This window comes from Tinamus guttatus, unplaced genomic scaffold, assembly GCF_059628265.1.
Source record: "Tinamus guttatus ecotype Peru unplaced genomic scaffold, ASM5962826v1 Tinamus_guttatus_pri_ptg000070l, whole genome shotgun sequence".
In the NCBI taxonomy this organism is placed as follows: Eukaryota; Metazoa; Chordata; class Aves; order Tinamiformes; family Tinamidae; genus Tinamus; species Tinamus guttatus.
Genome location: NW_028288604.1, coordinates 1,314,678 through 1,323,142, shown reverse-complemented (window position 1 = coordinate 1,323,142; position 8,465 = coordinate 1,314,678).

Below are 8,465 nucleotides of genomic sequence, written 5' to 3'. Positions count from 1 at the left end.
GGCAGCCTGAGCCCAATGCAAAGTGCTTCCAGTCCTCTCTTTCCCACAGGATGCACCGCAAAAACAGCACTGTTTCCCAGTTCAGTCATAAAACTTCCTTAAAGCTGTTTGCTGCTTGTTTTTTGAAGTGAAGCTTTCATTATCTAGATGAGACATTCGGGGACATTCATAGCTACTTATCTCTAATAAAAATAAATATTAGTCCTGGACAGCCTAGGTGCACCAGCGCACTCATTCAGTAGCTGCTTTGCCTTGGCCAAGTACCAGACTGGAAAGGCCACCCAGCAGCCTCTTCTCTGCAAGTATCATTATTGGAAGAGAAGTTGCCAATTTGGGACACAACAAGAACAAAGCACAACAGAATAAACGACAACAGTTTCTCTGTGGTGGATCCCTGAAGGACCATGCCCAGCAGGTCCATCTACCATCCCACAGTACGGTTGTTCCCCTGTTGGCCTATGCTTCCTACCCCAGATGCCTTCATGGCATCTGGACTATATCTTAAATAAGTTGAGGAGAAGATAGCAGGGTTTGTTCCAGCAGATCACAACAAAGAGATGACTTTAGACATGTGAATGTCATCTCTTGTGAGAGAAAATTAGATAAGGTGCCAAAAAAAGATATAGAAATGATTTAATGGCTTCAGGATCTATTTTCCCATGAGAGAGACTGCTCATAACATTTTCTTTTATCAAAAAGAATATTGAAAGATGTCTCTGTTGTAGTACGTAAAGTATTTTCACTGCAGGAAACACCAGCGACTAAAATGTTCTTTAGCCAGCAAAAAAAAAAAAAAAAATGCGTAATAGCAGCCAATGGCTGGAAGCTGAAGCCAGACAAATTAAAATGGGAAATAAGGCATATATTTTTAAGAGTGAGGGTAATTAACCACTGGAACAAATCCTCAAGGGGACCTGTGGATTGTTATCTCTGGAGAGTTTCAAATTGTGGCTGGATGCCTTTCTAGAGAGTTGCTTCAGCCAAAGAAGCTATTAAGTTCAGTGCATGGGTGATTGTGTGAAATGTAATGGCCTGCGATGTGCAGGAAGTCAGAATAGATGATCTAATGGTCCTTTCTGGCTTTAAACTCCATGAAGCTATTCATCTAGACAGAAGGCACAAGTCTATAGCTGAGAATTTGATCCACGACCCCTGCTGTAACATTTATAACCCTGTGAAAAATGAGTGTATAAATGTGCCAAAGAGAGCAGAATCAAACATGGATGAGGAGCTAAAGAGGAGGAAGAAGAGGCACACCTACAACATGATGTATTTCTATTTGTTGTGAATTATATCGGAATGTAATGTGTACCTATGAAACCAGGACTACAAGGGAGTCATTTACACTGGAGAAATTCAAACGAAACAAGAAGATATGAGACTATGTTTGGAGACTGTCAGGCTTCTGTGATAAAATTGCATTAGTAATTAATAATCTCCCCGAAAAGAGAGAGAGAGAGATCATCTGCTACCATGTGTCTATTAGCAGATAAATCCAAAGTGAACGATATCCCCTCTGGGAGTACTTGATGGATTATATTAAATTTAATGGTAATGGAAGGAATACTGTAATTGGAAGATGCTGGAGGGAAAGATACGGCAGGAGTAAGAGAAAGAGGGGCACTGCTGATATGGAAAACCCCATGATATATAATTGGGCTCAATTCCTGCCAAACTGCGCAAAAGGAGCAGAAGAAGCTCCATTCTCTGTAGGCATGCACCAGAAAAATGTATGGGATGATCTTTGTTAACATGGAAGCTAGTTTGCATCACCCCAAGGGAGGTACGCTCGGCAACTGCCATGTGGAAAATAAATATTAGAAATGCCAAAATTTTTTGAATCTGTGAGCACATTTCAGAGGAATAAAATGACAAGTTCAATTAGGTTCCTCGAAGCAGAAGAGAGAAACTGATTAATCAGGCATGGAAGTTCCTAAGTAACCAAAACAACTGTGTGGGCTCCTCTTGAGTCATATTACAGGAGGAGGGTAGATCTGTTCGAAAATGGGTATATCACCACACGGTCCAAAAGGAATATCTAAACATCTCTAGATAGAAAAAGATCTCTGTTATCTAGGTTTCTCCAGAGCCTCCTGTGCATTGTGCAAAGATCTGGAACAGCTTAACAAGTTTTAGGGAGAGGTCTTTGAGCTACAATCACTTTTTTAAGGATGTGTAAACTGAGTGCCAGCATTCCAAAGGGGCAATATGAACTTTAAGCTTGAATTGAGTAGAAGAGTATCTGCAGCAAAGGGTAACCCAGATTAAAATGAAACAGTATCACATTTATAATGCCTGAAGTTGAAAGGCTTTTTGGAAAAACGACTTGGTCTGGTGTGAAGGGCAGGGCTAGGTTCCCTCAGGCCACCTCAGGTCACATTTTCCACCATGCAGATGCACCAGAGCACTGCAAACCAGTCAGCTGGGAAGCAGGAGGCTGACCAGGAGAAGGAAGGAGTCCTCTTTCCCCATCACATCATGTCCAGAAGCCCATTGCCCTTCTTGCTCTAAGGACTTAGTAATACAGACCCTGAAGCTGTGTCACAACACACTTGTTGGTATTGCCATCACAAGCGATCTGAGCAGCACTGCCTGTCTTTGCAGGGTTACCTCTCCTAGACAGAACCAGCCACTCCAGCCTGGGGATCGCTAGTTTATTTTTATGTAATATTTTGTTCATGTGAATTCTTGATTGCTTCCCACAGGAGCATGACTTGGAGTAGGAAATGTTCCAAATAACATACGAGCTGCTGCTTACATCCACGGCAGAGAAGGAAGAGCTGGTAGATGAAGCGCAAACCTCAGCACTGAAAACTTGCAATCCTTAACCTTGCCTCTTCCAGACACTTGTGACGCAAATTATTCAGCTTTGTGTGTCTCCACCTCTGCCTCTGGGGATTATTGCGAGGATGAATTATTTAATGTGTATACACAGCTTTGATGTCATATGCACCACTTCACATGTACATAAGTGCTAAAAATTACTGGGCAGTTCTGTAATCACCAGATCACTAAACATGCATTTCTAGGTGTAATTAGGTGTGTAAAAAATGACTATAACCACTGGATGGCTACACTGCAAAATGTGAGTCCTGATGTATGAATAATTGTGAGGCTGAGGCAAAATAGTCTTCTCGGGAAGAATAGCCAGCTCATCTAGATTTAGCTTTGGCGAAAATCTGCTAAAGTGACTCTAATGGTCGCTAGGTTCTTGAGTCATCCAGGGAGGACTCCCATCTGACTCATTTCATGGTCCCTTTGGCATGAATTTGAGTAGGACAGGGAGATCCTTTCATTAAAAAAAGAAAATCAAACAAAAGTCTGAACAAAAGTCATAAAAGCTTCACCAAAAGCCCAACTCTTGGGCACAGACTCACCAGAAGCCTTGAAACAGGTTTGTGTACATGAGGAGGGAGGCTGGAGCGCCATGAGTCATCTGGGCCATGTGCAGGCCAAACCTGAAGCATGTTTCATGGCTCACCTGCCTTCTCCAAGGCTGTGATTTAAATGCTGTATGTTACTATCCCAACACTTGCTAGCCACAGGCAGGTTGCTGCCTGGGAGAGACGCTCCATTCACAGATCCAACACATTCACACGGGACGAAGCTCTTGTGCCGGCCAGCGAGCAACTGCAAGCAGCAATTTGCATTTGTGCAATTTACTCCTGCCTGGGGTAGGCTAATCACCCCCAGCGCAAATAGGAGCTTTGCCTGCATGCACTAGGGAACAATGCTGACAAAGCCCCATCAGTGCTGTCACCAGTGGATGTAATCTGGCCAAATCCTCAAAATAAACAAGACTTTAATTTCTCATAGCATTTCAGGTTTCCCGAAATCTAAACTTGAAAGAGGTTTCATCCCTTCCTCAAGGGGTAAAAAAAACTCTGGGGAGAAAAGCTAAATAAGACTCACAATGCACAGACCTTCCGCAAATAAATGGCTGAGCATCTCTCCAGCGGGATCACCATGTTGTAACTGCAGCCGCATCTCAGTCATTTGTGCTGCAGGTCCTTGGGAAAAGTGACTTAGTTCATCTTATTGTGGGGATCCTGTGTCGTATCAGGAATGTTTTCATAGTACATTCTTCATATGTTAATAGTTCTGCATGTTCTTAAATGGAACTTGATTATGTTTGGTTTGCTGGGAGCAACAAATCACATTCACAATCATGTTTTAATTAAAAAAATTAGTATATGTAAAGATTTCATTAAGATGTTAATTGCTACCAGAATTATATGCATATAAATAATAAACAAAATATCTACCAATTATTAGAAAATTATTTCCACATATACTGAGACATTTGCTTTAATTTGTTTTAGATTTTAGTGGGAAGGAGTGTGCTGGGTTAGAATTAACAAAAGAACCTCTGTTATGAAAACGTGACTTTATTTCTTTCTCTGCAGAATGCTGCTTTTCTGGCTGCACAAGAAGACTGAGTGATGTCCTAGTAACACAGCTAAAAGGGAGGGTTCATGTAAAAATTCAAACAGTGGGAAAGGTTGTGCAGGTTTAGATCACAGATCTAGTTGAGAGGGCCACCCAAACGACAAACAGACCAGGAACCAAACTGGAAGCATATCAGACACTTTTCTATCTGTACATCCTTTATTTTAATTAAAGAAGAGTAAATTCCTGGCTTTTAGCAAGGCCTGGATGTGGGGACCACTCCCTTGCCAGAACTTCTCTGAATTCAATGCAATTCAGCTTGTGGAAGATTCACGGTGAGATGCAGAGCGAGCTCCCTAGTACATGGGTGGCCACCTGCCCTGGGTAGCAAGGGCAGCAAGGACACAAGAATGGCAAAGAAGACCTGGCAGTGGTGCCTCCTCTGCTCACGTAGCAGCAGTGAGGAACAACAGCGGTGAGCTCAGCCACATCACAGGAAAGCACCTCTGCTCATGCTTATTGGTCTCAAGGCGTAATGACAAGGTAGTGGCTATTTTGGGACTCTAGAAAGAGGATTTCTTTTCCCTCTTGCAGAGTATATAGGACAATGAGATCAAATATGCTCTACATAAGTTCTGCTGAAATGCTTTGCTGGGCAGCAGTCATTTCAGTGACATGGGGGGAAGAGTGAAAAGGAAAATACAAAAGGTCTGGCAGTATCTAGCATATTCCCCTTTCTGTGCCTTTCCTAGTGCACCACAGGCTGACTGTGTGTATGGGAACAGGGAGCTTTCACTCAGAAGAAAAGGGGAAAGGAATGAGAAGAATGTAAATGTAGAGTGGAGCCAAAAACACACTCAGAATTAACAACAAGTCTCAGCATCAAGAGAAGGCACAGTAGAAGCTCAAGAGCCTGAGCAATGGAAACTAGGAAACAGAAAAAGGAAATGAAATTTTTGAGACCCTGTATGTTTAGATGGTGTTATCTTCAAGACAACAAACAGTAAGGGGCCACGAAATTCAAAAAGTAAATCCAACACTCTCCTTATTTCCTAATTTTCTCTTGTTAAACACAAAAGGCACTGCCAGGATCAAGTTAACATTATATTTCCTGCCATGTGATTCTATCAGCATCATTTTTCTTGCTGTGTATGTGTAGACAGACCCACAGTGAGATTTTTAAAAAATACAGAAATTGTATTGACATACATAGAGACGTAAGCCAAGATCATCAGAGCTATAGTCCATGAGAAACTTGAAAAGCCCAAGTGCTGATCCCACACACTTTTCTTGTAAATCCAGGGCAAATTTGTGAATCCAGGCCAACATGACAGAGTTTGTATCTGATGACAGAGTCTGTTGTTATTAGCTTACATGTATTGATCAGTGTGAACTATCTGACTAGTGTTGTACTAGAAGTTAAATCATGTAGCTCTTTGACACTACTCAGATACAACTGCCATCTTCTATAGCGCATCAACCAATAGCTAATGTTAACTACCAAAAGCTGTACAAAATCGTTGTGAACTGAGCTGTCACCCTGAAGAACTTTACACTGCAGCTCACCAGGGCTGCTGCCTACCTGAAGGTCTCAGGCATTTTCTGTGGGTGCACAGGACATTTCCCACGCCTGGAGCAAGTCCTTGCAGAGAAGTGAGGAACCCAGAGAAGCTGGGTCAGGACAACAAGGCCCCAGCACCTCTCCTTGAGCTGTAGGGCATCTCTGCCCTGTGGTTGCTCGAACAAAGCCATAGGAGCCCTAGTTTGCTCCTCTCTCCGCAGCTAGGCCCATCTCGGCCCCCGAGGCTCAGTGCAGCCTTCCAAGAGCTTCACCATGTCAGAAAACAATTTGGATTCAAATCATTAACTATGAGGTCCTGCCCCCAGGAGCTCTCAGTGGCCTCTGTCTTAAGGACTTGCTTTCCTCGGTCATTCTCCCTGCATTAATTTCAATTTTGATACAAGCCCCTTCTTTTGTTTCCAGAGCCCAGAGCATTGCCCCCATGCAGGCCTGAGGGCAGACAGCAGCAGGACATGCTGCACAAGGCAAGGAAATACCGGCTACTGCCTCTGGCTCCGGCTCCCTCCGGCTGCGTCCTCTGCCCTTTGCCAGCAGCAGGCAGGTCCCAAAACGCAGCCCAGGACTGGTTTCCAAAGCAAGGAGTCAGACTTTGATTACAGTTACTGTGCAGTTTCATTCACTGTGACCTGCCTTCTCACTGATTGCTGCAAGGGCTGACCCAAATGACCGAGCTGGTTCTGTGCTTTCAAAAAACGCTTTTTGACAATTATGGAGTCCACAGCACAGAGGATGAAAGATGGAAGTAGATTGTTATATTTCCCCCTATACCAAATTCAATCTTTAAAAAAGCTTATTTTTACTGAGAGTCAATATTTTTTGAGGGTGAGGAGGAATGAGGGAAAGAGCAGAGGAGGAAGGATCAAAGGAGAGAGGAAGGAAGGAAGGAAGGAGAGAAAGGAGAGGATGAAGGAAGGAAGGAGGGATGTCTGGGCAACAGCAAGGTTAGATGAATTGTATTTGCATTTGCATTTACAAATGATACTTGAAAAGAAGGATTTTTTTGTCATGGGACATTCCAATTTGCTTCTTATTTAATGTGTTTTTACGTCTACAAAGTCTAGCAATACAATTCATATCTCAGGCTCCACTGTGAATCAGTATTTCAGAGACAGACATTTTATTGTGGGAGACAGAAAGTGATAGATATAATTCTTCTGAGATGGGTTGACCTGTCACTGCTTGAAGAACCAATCTGTCTGAACATGAGTTGAAATTTTAAGTTATCGATAAAAGATATGGTAGATCCTTTCCTGGATTCTGGAGGAAGTTCTATTATAAGGATTAAAAGTTAGGAATAAACCCGCTAAAGACAGGGGTATGGAGCAAGTGTAATGGTGCCTGAATACAGCCCTATTGCAATATGCCTTATGGAGAGGAAAACTTTGAAAATGAAATGCTGTCAATTTAACACTTTAACTTCTGAAATCTTAGAGGTCTTTAGGAACTCTTTGGCCATTCTGTCCTCTCTCCAGGTAAGAGAGCTTGAACAGAATGAGAAGGAAAAACAATCACAAAAGAAAATAATGGAAAGAACCACAACCACGGACCGTTATCCATTTTGCTTGTTTCAAAGTTGAGGAGATGAAGTTCCAACATTTGGAAAAAAAAATGATTTTTCATTATTCAAGATGTTTAAATATATATATTTCACGTTCTCTGAAATGAAAAGCAACATGAAGACTTACCGGGTTCAGACTATCAGTAGCCCCAGGCGGTGGCATGGGTGAGTATTCCCAAATACTGTGCACCAGGCATTTTGTATGAGTCACTCTTGATGAACTGGCTGCCATGCTGACCATTTGCCCAGTGACCAGATACTGTCCCAGATCTGTTTTCTCAGGTAAGGGAGGCATCTGCACCTCTCAGGATGCCACCGGGTCAGGGACCAACACTGAGGATTCCTCCCTGCATTGCTGCAGCACCATCTCTACTGAAGCTCTCCTCTGAACAGTGTCTATGCACCAACAGGAGAGGTCAAAACAAAATGAGTGGAGGACATGAAGATGGATGAAGTAGTAAATGAAGATGGGATGGGCATACAGAGCAATTGGGAACATGCGTGAACTACTCTTCTCCAGGTGTGATCTAATAAGGCCATATGAGAAGCAATTGGTCCAGAAATAAGGAATGTGGGTTCTGTCTACTGAACAAGGAGCTGCATTTGATAGTGTTCTGCAAATGATTTAAGATGTAGAGCCAGCGAGCAGCCGAACGCGGACTTTAGTATCATAGGATCACAGTCTTTGTCTGTATTAACATAGGATATCACAGTCTTTGGCTGTATTAACAGAGAATGCTAAAAAATTAGAAGCTTTCAAAAAAAGAACGAGAAAAAGTACCCAGGAGCTAGAGCAAAATGCATTTGACAAGACTTTTAAAAAGCTTAGTCATAAAAAGAAGACTGGAAAGTGATTGATTGGAGTGTTCATGCTCCATGAAGAAAAAAATACCAAGCACTAAAAGGTTGCTTAATTCACCAGAACGAAGAACCCAT